The 20,445-nt window shown below is 38.9% G+C and overlaps 1 long non-coding RNA gene across 2 annotated transcripts; it reads right to left on the reverse strand.

The window, feature by feature from the left end:
* Window positions 1–1,352: 1,352 nt before the first annotated feature.
* On the reverse strand, window positions 1,353–18,663 carry LOC119118255. 2 transcript variants are annotated; one of them, XR_005096680.1, is made up of 4 exons: window positions 18,472–18,663; window positions 10,899–11,099; window positions 1,750–1,824; window positions 1,353–1,641 (listed from the first exon to the last, which is right to left on the reverse strand). It is a non-coding gene; the product is annotated as an uncharacterized LOC119118255 (long non-coding RNA). The 2 variants fall into 2 exon arrangements; XR_005096681.1 differs by lacking the exons at window positions 10,899–11,099; window positions 18,472–18,663 and adding an exon at window positions 2,056–2,647 and having other exon boundaries at window positions 1,750–1,977.
* Window positions 18,664–20,445: the final 1,782 nt, after the last annotated feature.

Below are 20,445 nucleotides of genomic sequence, written 5' to 3' on the forward strand. Positions count from 1 at the left end.
TGGGTAGGCCATTGCCATCTCTTAGGCTTTGCACATTTTTTTGAAATTTATGTCAATGTCTGTGCATTAATCTGCTCTCTCACTCACACACACAAAGGCTTCTCTGTTGCTCTTGGAAAATGTATCACAGTTTCGAGCCGAGGACGTGACAGGACAGGTGTGAAAGGCTGGTGGCACCGTCTGACATGGGGGATAATGTAAACAACCGAGAATGGGATTCATATCACAGCAAGTGATTTAAGAGAGGGCTTTAGAGTTGGGAGAGGTCGCTGAAACTCGATCTGTGGGACAATCAAGACTCACTTTGGTTTTTCCTTTTTTAACTGAGATTCTCATGGGCTCCATTCATGTAACATAACAAGCTTGATTATTGACAATGGAACATAAAGTGATGTGTACTCGGAATTCAATGATGAAATTTCCTTCTGTAGCATAGCGCGGTAAATTGTTGTCATAACATGAAATATGGTAACTGGAAACTCGGTAATGTTCAGTAGACCTCTGCCAAAACAAACATGTCCTAATTTGGATTAGTACCAGAAACGCAACTCCTACATGTTAAGTTTCATACGTGAATTTTTTTCCATTAGTGGAATCATTCAGAGAGTCGTGACATAAAACAGGTCACATTTTTATTTGAATGGTGGCATTATTGTTTGTCTTGTTGGGGGAAAAAAAATATTTCCAAATATTTTATGCGTAATGTCTTTATTGATGTGGAGTTTATTTACAACAACTCCGATAAAAACGTTACCGCCATTATTGGCCACTTCATCATCTGCATTGTAGCAAAGAGTGGCAAATTTTATGATTCAGTTTATGAAATAAATGTTCCATTTTCGACATCTTTTGTAGTTTCTGATTCATCCATTCCCCGCCATCTGCACTCAGCCGATAAATCCACCTCAGTGGTTCTCCATCTCTAGTGAACTCGCCTTCTATGTATTCATTAAGGACAAACTCACCGTGTTCTCTGCTCCATTGTGTTTGTGCTTTCAAGTGTTTAGTACTTCTGCAAGATTGAAGTTTACTACCGCTGCTTTGTTTGTTTCTCCTGTTTCCTTCTGCTTCAATTTGCTCTCAGCTAACTGTCTTAATTTCCAAAATGTTGAATTTTCCATTTATAGTCGCAAATATTTTTTCTCCTGGCAAGGGTTTTATTAAAGGCTTTTTTAGGGATGTGAATAATTAGGAATGTGGCTCTCATGAAACAAATAATTTTTTAATAATGGAAGAAAAATAATTACAATAGCTGCAACTTTCTTTTAAAAAATATTTTTGTTTCTCATTTAAATGTACTAAATCTTTTTTTTTCATTCAGTCAAAAAAGCAGACTTTATTGGACAGTGTTATGTAGGTCACTAACGGTCTGTGCTCTCCATCTTTATTTTTACATAAAACAAAAGATGATTCTGGAGGACTCCTTGTTGAACCAACAAGAAAAAGCAAAGCAATCTTACCTTGATGAATCTCCCGGGCTTGCTGGGTCATCTGTTTGAACTGACAGAGCAAAAGGGCACGAGGATTAGTCACTTATTAAGTAGGAGAAGTTGCTCTTTAATCACTCAGCATTGGGTTGGAGATGGAAGATGTTGCTATGCACCACTGTTGCTACTTCCAAACGTGTCCTAAATGTGCCTTCTGAAAGAAAAAAAAATCAAGGATAATACAAAATAGAAAATATATTAAAATTTTAAAGGTCTTAAATATTCATTATTAGGGTTTTTCTTTAATGAGTAGAATACCCACCTTAGCTGGTCAAAGATTATACGCATCTGATTATCTTCACAGGGTCGTATTTTAGAAAAGCTGTGAAATTATGACCTAGAAAAGGCGAAAGGGAGCAAGAAGACACAAAACAACATGAAAAGAGCTCGTTATTTTTTTCCTACGCAACCTCTATTGTGGCCTCTCGGCATTCATGTGCGCTTCCGATTGGTCCTTTTTGCAAGTGAGTTCCTCCCACATATTTCCCATCTGGTGAATGTTTCAAAACATCTCATTACCAAGAAGAAGACAAATAAAAAAATGTGGCACTTAAGGACATTAAGATACCTCGTGTTTTGGAGAACATGCGGTGGCGGATATGTCATATTTTCTTAATTGGGTGTAATGGGGATTGCCACACTCGATGTTATGACAGAGGAATTGTCTTAAGTTCCTATGCATGGCACTACAATGAACTCTCATCTGCAGAAATATAATTTATCTTTTGAAATGTCATCTGTCATCGCATATTAAATACAATGGTTTCCCCTCACACAACCACAATTGAATAGAACTAAGCCTTTACAATGCTCTCCTGCCATTCGCAAGGATAGTGACCGAACCCTGCTGACATAAAAATTGAAAACCTGCAAATAATAAAAGCGTTTATAATTGCCTGCAGATGCATTATGATTGCGCCAAGGCACTACACAATGACGTTAACAACTTCTTGGCAACAATATGCCACAAAATGGTGCCTGAGTAATACTTTGATCTTTGGATATTGCTTTGGCCTAAGCGTTAAAATAACAAAACAATGTTTGACAACCAATAAAAGGTTACCACTATCAAGCCTCAAATGGATTGTATCACTCGTCAAATCGAACAACAATTTTTTATCCTTTTAGGTTGAGATTTTGATTCTTCCAATTCTGTTTTTGATCAAATACACCAGGGGTGTCAAACTAATTTTTTTTGCGGGCCGCATTGTAGTCATAGCTTCTTTCGGAGTGCCATTATGACTGTCAACCCAAATAAATGTATGAGCACCTCATATTATATACAGTAAAAGCTACAAAACAAACTGACAAATAACTCGTTTTCAAATCAGATGAGTAAAAACTAGTCAAATATTTAAAAAAATTGATATTAAAAGTGAAGACAATTTGCAATTCTAGTAATGAGACGAATTTGATGCACAATTTGTCGTCGCGGGCCACATAAAATGATGTGGCGGAACGTATCTGGCCCCCGGGCCTTGTGTTTGACACTAGTGAAATACACCCTGACCCTGTCTGATACGAGGCGCCATGTGTGGCTGACTTGTATCTGCTCTTTGTGTGCAGTTTGGGCATGCACATTAGTGAAATATTATCCTCCTGGCACTTCAAACCTTCATAACAGATTTTTGCGAGAAACTAAACCCGCAAAGCGAGTATCTGCTTGTTGGCTGATGACTCACTCAAACTCACTTGCCATCGACCTTGACATTTTAGGAGAATCCATCACTCAGGTGTGCTGTTGTAAATGTCACAAAATTAAGATTATTTTTTTGAGTGTGAGCTGCAAACAGAGCAGGGGGAGGCCAAGCCAGAACGCATGTTGTTTGCTGATAGCACCATCACAGCTTCCTTCCATTTTCAAGGAGGTACGGCAACGGGATGGACATCAAAGTGCAGGTGGAGAGTTAGCAGGATGAAGGGATCACACAAAACTACACACACACAAATAAAAACACAAGTTGAAACAAGACCACTGCATTTCTGAGATATGTCACCTGTTACACGATGACTTTGGAAAAGGTCTTGTTTTATCTTATGTCTACAAAATGTCAGGCGGCTTGACTCAGGCGTGGAATTGATATATGTGTAAGTGTTATATTGTTGTTGTCTGTGTACAGCAGATAAAAGATAACTCAACCGAGCCGAATCGAAAGCGGGCAATGTGTGTTCCATCGAAAATAATCCAAGCATGCTGTCGCTCTCTGTTTTATGCATAAATTGATACCTTCCGCTCACTCTTGCTCCATATTCTTAGTGACTCTACTACTCAGAAGCTTTTGAGCCTAGACAAAGGCAACCACCACATAGAAAGGATAAGTGTAGAGCCGTGTGTAACCAGGATTGATCCCATGGCATTTTGAGATGTTCTATTTTATAACACAGGCTGACATATACTGTACGCACAGCTGTTCATGCCTCTGAGTTTTACATTTTGGCGCTCTGACAAATTGCTGACCTCCCTCGGAATTATTCATGTTTCCGTGTGGGTAGTTCAGTAATAAAGTAAAACTTTTTCCCTTGCCACTGACAGGATATCCTTGTCATTTATAGGAAATAACATACATGGAGCGAGAAAATGTATTAGCGGTACAAGTGAAATGTGGAATGACTACTCTGGAATTGTTTCCATTTTTATTATTCAATATGAAATGGAGTGATTACCAACCAGGTTACCATAGCACAATAAGAAAGAAATCCTCAGGGGTACAATGGGACTGAATTTTATACAATTTTCCCTCCCCCCCAAAAAAAAACGTATTTTCCGCACTATAAAGCGCACCTAAAAACCTCCAATTTTCTCAAAAGATAGTGCGCCTTATAATCCGGTGCGCCTTATATATGGACCAAGATTGAGCCACTACAGCAGGCGTGTCCAAAGTCCGGCCTGCGGGCCAAATGTATATATCTTATATATGGACAAAGTTTTAAAATGGGCCACTCTTTGAAGGTGCGCCTTATAATCCGGTGCGCCTTATAGTGCGGAATATATATATATATCTTATATCCACCATTTTGTTGGTTCATCTTGCAATTTTGTCTTGCCCTTTCAATGAAATGAGAACAACATTTTAAACGTTCCCTGGGTTGTGCAACACAATAGAGAGCACCTGTCTGAAATAAGAACCAGCATACAATTCCACCAAGGCACCAGTGTGGTATTAAAGTCGAGTACCCTCTGGAGGCAAATGATATTGGAGTCAAAGCAAAGATTATGGAAACATAAATGCTCTTCTAGACTTAAAGGTTGTTTTTTTTGAGTGAGCAGCTTCAAAATCATTACATACTCTTGGGTCCAGATTGTAGGTTTAACATTTTTCGAGTTGTTCTCGACATAAATTTTACACTACTGTGCACCTGCTTTGCAGCAGGAACAGTCTGTCCTTGTGGCTGTTACGGTGCACGGAACAGAATTCCCTTAATGGTCTCACAAGGGGAAATTCAGTTTACACTTAAAGCAAGGTATGTCAGCGTAAGAGGAGTCCACTGTGACGTTGTGCCTAAAAGCAGTTTGGGGTTCATTGGCTTGCTCAAGGAAGAAATGGAGCTTAAGGTCATATTTCAGTTTGACCCCTCTAGTTGTCCAGTTCCTGTTACCTGGTTCCCATGTCTCTTGTTCAGCACCAATACATTTAGTTATTTTCATTACATTTCACCAAAATCAGCATACCCTGAAGTGACTTGGAATTTCCCAACCGGCTGCTGAAAACACAGCAAAGCAAAGGCAGTGACAGGTTAACCCGTACCTGACCCACGAGTGCACGGCTTTGATTGACATAAAACAGCCACATGGTGACAGCCTACGCGGCTTTCCTTGCAGCCATTGGATAAAAGCCAGGCAGTAGTTGTCGAGAAGCGTCTGTCCTGCAGTAGTTTGACTTTTGAATTAAGTAGAGGCATTCCAAATGTGTGGCATTGTCTCTCACAATGTGGTACGGACAATAATGTGCATTCCTGCATAAAACGGTACAGCTGGTCCCTCCGTTTAATGCCTCGGTGTGTTCACTCCTCCCTTTAATGGTTGCAAGCATGCTAACATTCACTAACTGTTAGGTCATAGCAAATGAAGGGTGATGGAAATATGTTTTGATGAATTTCATGCATCATCGTACCGTATTTTCCGGACTATAATGCGCACCTAAAAACCTAAACTTTTCTCAAAAGCCGACAGTGCGCCTTATAGTCCGGTGCGCATTATATATGGACCAAATTCCTAAATTTAAACTGGCCCGAAGCATTGTGTCATGAAATCAATCATAAGTGGACCGCTGAAGACTATGAATCATGAATCAAAAAGACTATGGATCATTATTTTGTGATTATAAAGTAATTTGTTGCGTCTGAAGTTGAAATAAAAAAAAAAAAATGAGAATGATTTGATTTGGATTAAAAATCTGACATGATGCATTAATGGTGCGCCTGATAGTCCGGTGCGCCTTATATAAGGACAAAGTTTTAAAGTGGGCCATTCATTGAAGGTGCGTCTTACAGTTCGGTGCGCCTTATAGTCCGGAAAATACGGTAATTTATAGGGACAAAAGGTAAGGTGGCAAAACATGCAAAATGTCATTGGATTTTTTTTTCCAACAAAATGCCACCTAGGAAGAAATCATCTAACAAAGACTTGATTAAATATACAAGTACAGCAGATTTGTGAATTTTGCAAGTAGCAATTTTTATGCGTGAGAAAACAGGATTACCAGAATTTGAATAGGAAAGCAGAGCCTGTTGTTGATCGACTTTTTGTCAGACAGACTTTTGATGGCTACATCAACATTGGCTCCAAGGCAGAAATGAAGAGCCAGTGGAATTAACCATGAATGATTGGGCCATTCACCTTGCAAGAATTAAAGTGCAAAGTAATTGGATCATATTAGCTTTATCTCTAGGCTGCAGTACCACAACGTTGGGGATAAGAACAACCTTGTGGGTCATGAATACGTGGGTTGCAAATTATTCTTGATGATACCTGGAGTAATTCAAACCGGAACAAAATTCACATAATTGGTAGGCCAGTTTGTATTGCATCATAATTCATGCTCTAGTTTCTATAAGGACATTTTAGAGCAGAAGAAAACAGGAAATAAGCTATAGATTATTAAAATGGTTGGTCTTTGTTTAATGATGCACAATAATTTTAATTTATATTCATGTTCACAGCACTGGCGGAGCTATAATTTTTTTCTCTTAGGGTGGCCAAGGATATTTTACAGGGTCAGCAAAATAAAAATACAAAAACTACCCAAATGTCAATTATCTGGCTAGGCACCTCGCGGGCTCAAAGTATATTTCATGGTGGGGGCAGTGCCTCCACCTCCTCCCGCAGATTCTGAATTTGAGCCCCATGAAACATGCCATTATAATCTTGCTGAATTTCTCTCTGTTCATCGTGTAATTAGTCAGCTGACCTCATTTACGCCCTTACAAATGGCAGCAATTGAAGTGAGTCCACATTATAACATTAACCGTCTTGGGTGGTAAGCATTAAACAGGATTGCTACCCAATTGGAAGTTCTTATTTGCATTTACAATCCACTTGGTTATTTTTCTTGGCCTGCCAGTGTATAGTTGGCATGTGTCCACCACATATGTAAGAGTGGAATAGCACATCATGTTACACATACAGGACGCGGGGGCTCTGTGTGCTAAACGGTGGGTGACTGACCGTAATGGTCCGTAATGATGCTCCGTGTGAAGCCTGACATCCGCCCCCAGCAGCTCTGACCTGTCTCAGCACTTATTTGCCATTCGTGATATGGGGAGCTGTGACTTGGGAGGTGATAGGAAATGAGGTCAGGGTAAACGCATTTGCAAAGGGGGTGAATAGTTGAGGTTGAAATCGAATCGGGTAAAAAATTGCAAAGATCATGTGACACATCGAGTGTATTTAATTTTTAGCATATTTGCTATGATGGACCTTATATATATTTTGTTATTTTGCATCTCACTTATGTTAAGTGATGCCATGCTCATTTATATTGAAATAACTGTTAAACTAAATAGTCTTATCAAATAGACAATTATGCTGTCAAAAAGTGAAGTTTGTTTCATAAGTGATAATATAATTACAGCAAGAGAAAGCACATGCTGCCATGTTTTATTTAGCCCTTTCCTTTGACAACGGACTGAGGGAATGGAAAAATATTTCTCCTTGGTAACGATGCGCAGTCTTGAATGTTGGCATGGTGAATAGTGTCTATTTGTTAATTGCAATTTCTTTATTGCGGCATTTGTATATATAAAAAAAAAAAATTAATTTTTTAGAGTGAAATTATTGAAATTATTATTCACCCGAGTGGCTTAAGCTGCTCTTCAGACAATTTGGTCTTTTAGCGAGAGAGACCATTTTTGCACTTTTGGAAATGTTATTTTTCACTAATATTTTAAATAAATCAAAGGTTTTGAATGTACTTGTTTGATTCGTTATTCATACAAATGATCGAAGGTTCTAAACAAAACTATAGTGTACAAGTGTTCATGTCTGAATCGACTGGCTTCTTTCATGATTTTACAGAAGTTATATCTGAACTTTAACATGATTTTGAAAAATCTAGATATCTTTTCCCAGCTGAATTGAGAACTTTCCAACTACATTAGTCAATAGTGTTGTATGCACTACCTTGAGAGCTGCAGTGCGGGGAAGGCGCCATTATTCTATTACAGAACTGACAGCTCTCAAAATTGTTCGTTATTCATTTTTCACCTTGAGAGTTTTTAAAATTGCATGTTTCTGTTTTGACTAAATTATTATTAATATAAATAATAAAAATAATTTATTTTTTGACTTTTTTCAATGTAATTGGTGTGACTTTTTTCTCTTTTTTTTTAATGGTAAATAGCTTATTCAAGTACACAAATACAAAGTACATATAACGTGTAGTGAAGTATAATGATAAGGGCTGGATATCAAATTTATGAAATGACTGAAGGTCAAAGATTGACTTAGAAAGCCACAATAGCAATTTCATTGGGTGGAAACAGTGTGAGCTGTGTTCAAATTGGAATAATTTAATGTGATAATTTTATTGATATTTGGACTGATTTTAGTGTCATGATTTTATTGACATTTGGACTGGAACGCAAACATCACCAGCCATGATGCTGTGTGCGTCTGGCAGTGTGTGATGTTTAAATAGTTGTTAGCGTTTCTCCAAACACTGACACTCGAGATTTATTGCGAAAAGAATGTGGAGACAGAAAACCCTACAGGGCACTTTCTCATGGTCCCTAATGAGCATTGCCAGGAGGTAGATGAAGAGGAGCGATGCTGCAGGAGAGGATGACATGTCAAGAGTCACACGGAAACTGAAAGAACACACTTCAGAGATTGTATTCAGGGAGAAGGCACGCAATTTTACTGAAGCACTCGTCTGAAACACTTGTCAACTGTTGAGTAACTATATCGGTTCTTAAATCATTGTTGTATCACTTATAAGTGGAAAATACCGAGGAGTTGAGTTCAGTTTGCCAATAACAACGTTTGGATCAGAACCATAATGCAGCTACATTCTCCTCCGTGAAGTATTTAAGCAATAATTGTATTTTTGGGAATTTAATTTATTCCAATTCCATTGTCGATTCTCATTGGTTAAGGAAATAAAATAATTCAAATGCTATATGTTTTACTGGTATTTTTCCCTTTTAAAAGAATGTTTACCTTTTTGTTTTTCAATCGGTTTTTTTTACAAAAAAAAAGTTTTATGGGCAGGTGTCGTAATAATTCATTAAAAAAAAAAGCTTTTTGGTTGGCTCCATAACAAAGACTGTGTGTACTGGGGTTGCCAGAACGTTTTTTTTTAAAAAGCATCTTTCCTTGAAGCTATGAATCTGGTCCAACTTTTAAATATTTCCCACGTTGAGGAAGTTCAAACTTTCAACATCAGAACTACTGAAACTTTTTTTTTTAAAGTCAATCACTTCATTAATTGGTACGTTGGGAAGGTTAATGCATCACGAATAGCAGCATTGGTGTTCAAGTACAAAAAAAAAAAGTGTAATAAAAATAATTGACGGAATTGACATAATTACATGTTACCTCACAGCACCACTTTTGTTGTGTGGCATGAGTTTACGCAACTAGTCAGCAATGCAGAAGGAGAGCTAACTACCCTCAGGCAGATACTTTGACGGCCTCAACTCTCACTGCTATCAAAATACATCAGCTTTTCCTGAAAGTGGCCCGCCGGCTAAACATAAGGCAAAGTCTCTCAGGCTCCGGCATGAAACATTATACAATTGCCAATAAAGTTTCAACCTAAGCCTTTGCTTTAAAACCTTAACACATAGATGTAAAATGACCTCACTTGTCAGGAAACACCCTCTTAGTAACAGTGGGATGAAGTCGGTGGGTGGGATTGGGTCGGTGAAGTCACTCCTTCCATTATACAGTAAAATAAATATAGTAAATGTACATTTAAACAACTATATTGATTAATTAGCATGTTATGTTAATTCTATCCCTTGTTGTTTTTGAGTTATCAAATATATAAGCACTTTTTAAAGCAAATGTATTCAACTTTTTTTTTAATATTAACTGTAGTTATAAAAAATAGTCTGAAATCACAATAATTATCTTTGTGACGCCGATTATTTTTTATTTTGCCTCTTCTATTTGTAAATGTTATTTACTTCTTTATGTATTTATTTATTTATCTATTTATTTAGTTATCTATCTTTGTGACAGCGTTTATTTTTAATTTTTTTTAAATTTTGCCTCTTTTATTTGTAAATGTCATTTACTTTATGTATTTATTCATTTATTTATTACATAATAGGTGTATTAAAATCATTGGCATTGAGTCACATTGATTTAAATGCCGACGTGAGAGAGTTTTGTCCATTTTTTTGATGATGATTTAGTTTAGCACAAACTGATCAATAAATGATAATCTTTTAATATTCTTTATTTTCTATAGTGTTTTTGCAACGCCCCATCAGAAGTGTGATAATCCTTAATCCACTAAGTGAACAAAGTGAACCTGACTGGTGAATTAACTCTTGAGATCTGCGGATGACAAGTGACATGAAATGCATTCATAGCATATGCGCCATGAAATTGACACCCGTGATTGTCTTATTAGACACAGCCATCTCTCAAGACTAACATGGGTGCGTCACGACGGTGCCACGGGGCAGCATTCAGCGTGTCGAAGCAGCAATAGTGAATCAGTCGGCCAAATTCTCATCTTCTGCACTTAACAGGATTGTTCAGTCACAAATTCTGCACTGATCTCATTGGAAGTTATGCTAATCCTTTTATAAAGAGTGCCAATTACATTAGCGTTAGACAGTGAGTGACATTTATTGTGACAAATTTGACGACCCGATAGCTGATTGTTGTTTATTGGAAAGATAATACAAATTGTTTTCCTTTAAATTGAGTTTTCATTTGGAGATGTCGGCCAGAATAACCTGGACTATGTCGTTTGCTTCGATGAAGAGATCCAATCCGTTGCCAAGTCATGCTCTAGGCAGGTAGCACAAAATTTTAGTCTGTCTGACCTTGCTCGGTTTCACGCCAGCAGCTGCTCGGCTTGTCAGGCTTTTCTCTTGGTGCCCTGGTGGCAGCTGAGGAGCCATTTTGGCGCCTGATGTATTCAACAGCTGGTGGTGCTGGTGGAGGAGAGGAGAAGAGGAAAGGGGATAGGGGGGTGGCGTGAGGTCGTGTGTCGATCGAGCCGTGAAAAAACGGGACATGGAGCGTTATGGATGACAGGCACACTGCCAAATGGCAAAATAATGTTTGAAAGAAAAAACAGGCCCTTCACAGGCATTGGTCTTCTGAGATCTGGATCTGACCTAAAATCACATTTCAACTGCAGCTTAAAGATCCCCATCTGCATTCAAGCCACTGTGTAATGCGGCCTCTCTCTCTCTATCTCTTTTTTAGCCTGAACAGGAAAAAGCTGGCTTTAGTTTACAGAACAGTTCCCCCCTGAGCATTTTTCAGTTTTTTTCACTGCAGTGTGGGAGATGAATTGTAATAATTAAAAAGCAGATGGTACCTGATGCTCCCCTATCATGTGTTTAGGCTAAGTTGAGTAGTCCTGCAATGTTAGCATAGCATTAGCATTTTATCGGGGTAAACATAAGTCTACCATATTTTCCGGACTATAAGGCGCACCGGACTATAAGGCGCACGTTCAATGAATGGCCCATTTTAAAACGTTGTCCTTATATAAAGCGCACCGGACTATAAGGCGCACCATTAATGCATCATCTCAGATTTTTAATCCAAATGAATTCTCTCTCCATTTTATCTTTTTTTATTTCAACTTCAGATGCAACAAATGACTTCATAATCACAAAATAATGATCCATAGTCTTTTTGATTCATGATTCATAGTCTTCAGCGGGACACTTATGATTGATTTCATGACACAATGCTTCGGGCCAGTTTAAATTTAGGAATTTGGTCCACATATAAGGCGCACCGGACTATAAGGCGCACTGTCGGCCTTTGAGAAAATTTTAGGTTTTTAGGTGCGCCTTATAGTCCGGAAAATACGGTAATTCAAATTATAAATACACTTTACCTCCTATATTTTGCCTTGCTGAAATTAGCCCGTTTTGAGAGGACAATCCCACCAACAAAAGGTTTAGAATTGCCCTTCGACACCACGTGATAGCACCAAAGTGCTACTTTTATATTAAACATGAATTTGGCCTGAGCAAAAATGATATGATATTTTCAGTATATCTACAAATAGATGAATTTGCGATTAGTGTAACACTTGAGGGGCTTTCGAGGTTCCGTTGGATTAAGAATGGAGGAGGATTTGAGAGAGGTATGAACGTAGTGGATAACATTTTAATCCTCATAGCAACTTGCGCTTGCAAATTCAGATGCTTCACGTGTACTTTGAGGTAAGGGGGAAGTTGTTTTTCCCAGTGTCAGTCATCCTCCCTCTTGAGAAAGAATGTACTCTATCCACCACTCCCTTTATGTTTTGCTCAATTCACTACCTGCTGCGTGCGCTATCTGGGGTTACTTTCCGTTCTGACAAATTATGTGCACTCTACACTGTGTACTGCCTATCGCGTGTGTGTTTTTCGGAGTGTCTGTACAGATGACAAGGCAGCTGAATAAATGAAGAGAGAAACATTTGAACAGGACACACCAGGTGGATGGAAAGCATCCAAAACACACTGAGATGAATCAGGCTGACAGCTTTTGATACAGTTTTCCCTCCCCTCCATCTCTGTTCCATTTTTTTTCCCTAACCTCTCTGTAAACCCTTTTAATTAAAGCGACGTCATTGCATGTATTTTATGAAAACAAATCGTATGATTAAAAACCTCGTGAAAGTGATACAGAAGAGGTTTCGAGCTGACATTATTTATGTATTTATTTATTTATTGATTTATTGATTTGGGTTTGTTTGGATACCTGATCAAGTCCAATATATTTCCTCTCCCTGCCATCTCCTGAGGGAAATAAGTGGCTATTTTGAAACTAAATGCTCCACATGTCAAATGCTTGACATGAGATTTAAACCAATAAGGCAATGGAGCTGTGGGCGGTAAAATCCAAACTACGACATGGAACTGATAAAGTCAACAAAACTACACAGCCGGAAGCCAATTATTTTTTGTCTTTGATATACAAAATGCTCTTTTTGCTTTTTTTTCCCGAATCCTATTTTTGTGATCTTGGCTGAAGTAATTGGTTGATGTAAGTAACATGAGCACAACAAGCAGCCACGAGACATCGGCAATCAGACAATCAAGGGAGTTGAGGTCAAGAAATTATGCAAGAACAAAAAGATTATAATTTACTGGAGGTTGTTTACCAAGGCACATAATGTAAATGCTATCAGATGAATTAACACTAATGTTTTTTTTGTATCCATCCCATCTCACTCATTACGGAACCATAAAAGCTTTGACCAGTATTTTTCTAAAAGTTACCACACGAACCTCAAGAAAGACTATTTTTGCCATGGTATTAAATAGCCACCCTCTGGTGCACCCTAGGTGCCCTAATGAATATTTCAGCAGGTCAAAATGGATATTATTCCCAAGTGATGCATCTTGGCATAAGCTGCAGGGCTCATGGAGGGCACAGAGACCGTGTCTTGGTGTGCTGCACAAGTCTTGGGCCACCATGACATTTCTATTTTGTCCACAGCCATTTTGACATGGCATAACACGAAATAGGAGGACATATGACATTCAAGGACAATCAATTCTAGTTTTAGTTATACAACTTAAAACAGGTGGTGGGCATTATTCGATCAATTTAACCCTTGTGTGGTGCTCGGGTCTGTGGTACCCGTTTTCATTTTTTTTTTAAAAGAAAAATGATACAATGAATTAATTTTCAAACTGAGACTCACTGACTTTGGCTCATTTTCTGTGAAGAACATCCATGATATGTTATAAATATAAACATCTGTTCAGTATTTTAACATAGAAGTGTTTGATTGTGAGGCATTAAAAGCCACAAAATGCAACGGGTCCATCAGACCCACAAATGCTGGCTGAGTCACAACAATATGAACAGTACACAAGGGTGTTTGAGTTGATGCGAATTGTGCCAGCAAGGCTTATTTTGGTTTTATCTTAGCAAGAATGACAATGCTATCTTCCCAAGAACGACAATGCTAGCAGATCACATGCTAGCAGAATCCCATGGTCAATAGAGACATCACATGGCATGTCAGAAGGTAATCCCCCCCCTGTACAATAATGGCAATTCATTTGAGCCCTCTCTTCCCGCAATTACAAAGCAGAATGCGAGAGTTTCCGAGAACTAGTCATCACGCTAATCTGTTGACATAAATCATACATGAAACAGCTTAATCCCCTTGAGTCGAGACATTGTTTTACAGCAAAATATACATTTTTATTATATCTGTTTCCAGGAGCCTTTGCATAATGAACTGAAAACCATTTTCGAAATGATAGCACAAAACGTGTTAAATGGTGTGGCTAATTTCAATTCATACAAGCCACATTTTATATTTGCGAGGCACCATTATCCTTGCTTGCTTTCCATTCCCAAGCACCACTTTGACTACAACTACAAAGAGAAGGCAAGCTTGACTCATTTCTTTTTTGCCCATTTGCAGCAAAACCTGTTATCAAGGAGGATCCATCTCTTTTGATCTCCATCCGCTTTTGTAAGACTTTGAACGGGTAGCATAAATGATATTCCATGCATCTGGAAGAGTGTGTCAGTGTAATAAGATGGCACTTGCTGCTAAAGACGTTTACAAAGTAAGCGAGGGCTCCTTTCTAATACCGCAAATGTTTGCTGCTACTTCTGCTCTGGTACCTTTTTAAAGAATCATCACCAGCTTCGTCATGGTCGTGTGGGCTCATGGTTGTGGTTATAAAATGAAAATGGATGGAAATTCTGGAGCAGGACTTGGGTAATGTTTAGACAGTGGCGAGAAAAAAGTAGACTGATAGTTTTCAATAAAATTTGAGAACAAGTTGAATTTCTTATATATATATTTTTTTTAACGGTACACTAGATACTGGTTTGCTAATTGTTAAAAAATCATTAAATTGCAAATTGCTCTTCTTCAGAAGTAAATGCTGACAACGCACTACCACTGCTACTTTACAGGCAGCAATTTATAATGTTGAAAAGCTCCTCTTGAAATGATCCATAAAATAATTTTAAAAGTCACATTGGAATTGTGGCTAAAGGATTTGGTGGAGTTCACTGCGATGACGGCTTTTTTCAAGTATCTCAGCATTAGCCACAAGAAAGTTTCCTCAGTTAATAAATGATGGAAAATAAAATGTGTAACTTATTTTTATGCTTGTGATTATTTTGGAGAAGTTGGCATGTCTTGAACTTCTCACACCACTTTTATAAGATTTATTTGGTAGTTTATTGTGATTTTATATTTGCTACCCCGCAGCTTATTTTTTGTTAAATGGCACACATTGGGCGGTATTACGACCAATCAGTGATGATGTATATAACCATCAGCAGTCAGACCATGAAAGAAGGTTGCACTTTAGAACAGGAACTGAAGCGTTAGCCATAGCAGAGAGTAAGAATTTTATTTTCAATCCTCACTGAAATTATCCTTGGATAAGAGAACATCTCATAATTTTCCAGCATTACAGTAATCCCTCGTTTATCGCGGATAATTGGTTCCAAAAAAACACCCGCGATAAGTGAAATCCGCGAAGTACGGTCACCAACAAGAAGTACTGGGCAGGCTAACGAGTAAGCGGAAAGATGCTAATTCGTGATCGCGCTAACACGCGAAAACGGACTTCTAAAGGAATGAAAGGAACATTTGGAGCAAGACTACATTTTCCTAAAGGTTAGACATATGTTTCCTCAATTTAGAAGTTTTATTTTTACTTTTAAATTGTTTTTTAATTTTGAAAAAAAATCTGCGATGTAGTGAGGCCGCGATAAACGAAACGCGAAGTAGCGAGGGATCACTGTATTTATTTAAAAAGTTGTATTTTGTATTGCCTGTTGGCTAACCCTTACCTCACCAAATTTATAATAATCTACAATCTTCAGAGAGTGACGATTGCTAAGTGTGACAAAACTCCAAACTTTCCTTGACAATGTTTTGCTGTTTCGAGTGAAATCACTCAGCGGGTTTTAAAGACAGTGCCACGAAAGTGACACATTCATTCCCTCATGCCACGAACGCTACATTTACTATTATCTTGTTCACCATGGTTATGCAAAAGAACAACCTTGCTTTTCACATCTGTCTTATTTAGTTTAGCTGAATTCAACCAGTTTGTTTGGGCAGGTGTGAACACTGTGATCACGGCGCATACCAAAATGAATGACCCGAGACCTTGAGAGGTGGTCTCTGTCTGACAACAAACAAATGCTCTGACGGTATGAATGAGCCCACTCTCATATATAGACAATAACTGGCTGTAATCATAAAAGAAAAAAAAAATGCATAAATTATCTTCAGGAAGTTTGTCTTCCAATGGGCCATAGAATCTTGCTCGCATTGACAGAACCCGACCAAGGCTGATGAAGTGCCAATAAATTTCCAGCCCAGTTAAAAATTGATGTCTCTACTCGTCGATGGTAGTGAATGATTTAAATATTTGTCCAACGATAAGATAATTCTGGTATAAATATTTTTGCTTCTTTTCACAGAGCATGGAATATATCTAGGATAGCGCATGATTGGACTGGACTGGGTGTGTTACGTGGTGCCTGGTACTGGAGAGCATCAAAACCATTTTCACTTGTGAGCAGGTTTATGTTGTAGCTGTGCCATATGTGCTAGCCAGGAAATGGACTGTATTAATAAGGTTAAGAGCATGCCATGTCTCAAGTGACTTATGGTTTATGTAAACCAATGTGAAGCTGCATTGTTGACAGGCAAATAAAGTCAAACCGTAGGAAAGATGGAAAGAAAAACATTCTCAAGGGGGCCTCTCAGGAGGAAAGGGACCAACTGGTTTTCAGGCTCGGCCGCTGGGGAGGTTTTGTATTAAGCAAGCAAGTCCGTGAATTCCAGGTGTTGTTTTTAATTGGCAATTCGGCGTGCAATAAAGCATTTCACGTCCTTTCTCTTGTAAAGTGCTTTCATTCCAGCTCCAAATGATGTAATTACCCTGCTGTCCCTGGCGAGAGGGCAGGCGAGAGTGTACAGACGTTTGCTCTCAGCAAGAAGTCGGGTGAAGGCTTTACTGAATGTGTTTTCACTTAAGAATGAAAACACTATAAAGCGACATGTTCGCTCAGCCAATAAAGGTGCACTTTAATTTTTATTTCGTGACTCCCTTGCTTTAGCAGTGACAAGAAAACAGGGAAATAAAATGGTGATTTTGATGCATGTTTGGACGATGATTATTTTTTTGTTTCATCGTTTCACTTTTAAACACTTTGGAAAATAAAAATGCCAATATATTCGCAATGGCACCTTCACTAGTGATTTACCGTATTTTCCGCACTATAAGGCGCACCTGATTATAAGGCACACCTTCAATGAATGGCCCATTTGAAAACTTTGTCCATATATAAGGCGCATAGAATAAATAACTCAACGTTGCTCAACCGTTAATGCATTCACAATATAGTAACACTCGAACTAGTGAAAACAATAACAATATATCAATAACTCAACGTTGCTCAAACGTTAATATCACACAACACACAAAATAAACATCCATCCATCCATTTTCTGTACCGCTTTATCCCCACGGGGGTCGCGGGCTCGCCGGAGCCTATCCCAGCTGTCATCGGGCAGTAGGCGGGGGACACCCTGAACCGGTTGCCAGCCAATCGCAGGGCACACAGAGACAAACAACCATCCGCACACGCACTCACACCTAGGGGCAATTTGGAGCGCTCAATCGGCCTACCAAGCATGTTTTTGGGGATGTGGGAGGAAACCGGAGTGCCCGGAGAAAACCCACGCGGACACGGGGAGAACATGCAAACTCCACACAGGGAGGGCCGGAGGTGGAATCGAACCCGCACCCTCCTTACTGTGAGGCGGACGTGCTAGCCAGCGCGCCACCGAGCCGCCTCAAAATAAACATGTAAAGCTTTAATAAGTTAGTCCTCATCCACGAATCCATATTGGTCCATATATAAGGCGCACTTGAGAGAATTGGAGGTTTTTAGGTGCGCCTTATAGTGCGGAAAATACGGTACTGTATTTTCCGTCTGGATACAATTACAAATATGTTAATGATGTTAACTACCCCACTGACAGATCTTATCATTCAGTATTTTGTGCAAAATTCCTTCGTTTAGCTGGTGTTGACTTCCCCACGAGACCCCAAAGGTCAAAACCGATGCCAAGTGTTGGTCGGCGAAGCGTGCGGGGGACGTGTAACAGTAACCTGCGGTCGCTCGACCGAAGCGGATCTCATGATCCACCTGAGAGTTTTGGAAACCTCAAGAACAAGTTCAGCCTGTCAGTTCATGATACGTAACAAAAACTCAATCCGAAGAGAAATTCCACAGCAGTCGTATGAACAAATAACGAAAGGAAGTAAGGGACTTTTTCCTGGGGCTTACCTGGCCGGGATTTTCCATATCAAACCAGCCCCGATGGCTGTCATGGTTCCAGGAGCGCTAACATTGCCAAAACAACAACACCAAAAGCAAGCTGTTCGTTATTGCCGCTGTTCCCTTGGGAACAAGCCTTCAGAGAGTTTAACATACTCGCCTGTACTCATCGTGCAAACACGACACATCCTGTATTTTTTTTTTTTCTCTTCGGGAACCAAGACCTCATACAGAACCGTGTTATCCGTGCAAGCAATTAGTTGGCACCAATTTTGAAAAGTGCCACAAGGGTTAAAAAGGATCTGAATTCCTGAGATTTGGCTTGCAAGTTTCATTCACACGCTTCCTGTCTTAATAAAGACCACACATGCCTGGCGGCATGAGAAGAGGTGCAGTTCAAAAGAAAAGTGGTCGGCTAGAACGATACAATTACATATCTTAGAATTCCTCCATGTTTTGACTTCCTATGGCCGCTTTGACAGAAATAAAGCTGTTGAGTCATTTTAAAGTACAGTGGGAAGTTTTTTTTAGTGTTTGTGATATACAGAGGCTGGTAGCGATGATCAGGAAAAGACGCAAATCTTTTTTTTGTGTCACAACTTTGAAGAATAATATATCATATTGAAATTTAATAAGAGGGTAATGTCAGTCGAGCGATTTGCCGGACATGGACGCCTCCAGAGATTTTGGCACATGTGGGGGGGAAAATAAATAAATCACTTTGGGGGTTGCCACTTTAATGCCACCATTTTTTTAAGAAATGTCTCTGGATTCAGATGATTTATTTTTGAGGGGCAAGCACTTCATGAAATAAAATGAAATAAATTCAACACAATGGAGCAAATAGCATGACTCATTCATTTTTTTTCTTTTTTAAAGTCGGCCTACAAGGCTATTCTAAATGGCGGCAAACATTAATGTCCCTTTTTAGTTGTTCCATCTGTTCCCATTGACAGAATAAAGGTTCCATTTTGTTTTTATTTTTCCAAGTCAAACCTGTTTTCTAAAACAAAATTTTGACTATTTGCTAGTTTTTATAGTCTTCAAATATTAATCTTGATTTTAAAAGAGAAAAATGATGTATGCTGCTGCTCGTAAAAATCTCAAGCTTTGAAACAAAGTTAGTCCGACTATTGCTTGACAAATAGTAATTTTATGGTTGTAAATGCACTTCTGATGCGTGTTGCAAAATCAAATAATCTGTAAAACATTTATGGATAAAGGGTAATTTTCTAAATAATTGATATACGCAATTTAAACATTTGAAGTTCATTCCTGCTATTTGTGGCAAGACTCGAGTGGGGGGGGGGGGATTTCATCCCATCTCATGTTCTTCTCATAACATCTCTTGTTGAGACTGCACCTTCTTTTGGAATAACTGTAGCAAAAAAAAGGCAGAGAAAAGGCAAAACAGACGTTCAGAGTTAATCCTTAAATGCTCACTGAATTGAAGTATGCTGAGGTCTCAAAAAATATATGAAAAAATCTTGTGTAACTTAATGCAGGACGTTGGCTAATCTTTTCGAATTGTGCAAGTTGCAAGAAAATGAAAATTGGCTTTAGTGATGCAGGTACGCGAATCTTACTTAATAGGTTTAAAACTTTTGAGCCCTATTTTTTCCCAAAGTATTTTCATCAAAGTCAATATGACACCAGTTCATGATTCCGTAGCACACGTCTGTGTATACAAAATAAAGTATGACTAGTGCTCACTTCCCAAAAGACTATTCCTTGAGGCGAACACCCGAAACGCTGAGTGAGCAATAAATCTGGCACTTAGGGGAATTCTAAGTGTCTAACTATTTCTCAAGTCCACAGCCCCAAGTGCTGTCAAATGTACTTTGGCCCCACGACATCCGCTGTCTGTGACCCCTTTAACTCCTGTTTTGTTCTCAGCACTGCAAGCCCCTCCGATTCCCCCCTCCCCCACCCGCCTCGACCCCCAGCACAAAATGACCCTACAAGGCTGACACCCCATGAGAC

This window comes from Syngnathus acus, chromosome 24, assembly GCF_901709675.1.
Source record: "Syngnathus acus chromosome 24, fSynAcu1.2, whole genome shotgun sequence".
Classification (NCBI taxonomy): Eukaryota; Metazoa; Chordata; class Actinopteri; order Syngnathiformes; family Syngnathidae; genus Syngnathus; species Syngnathus acus.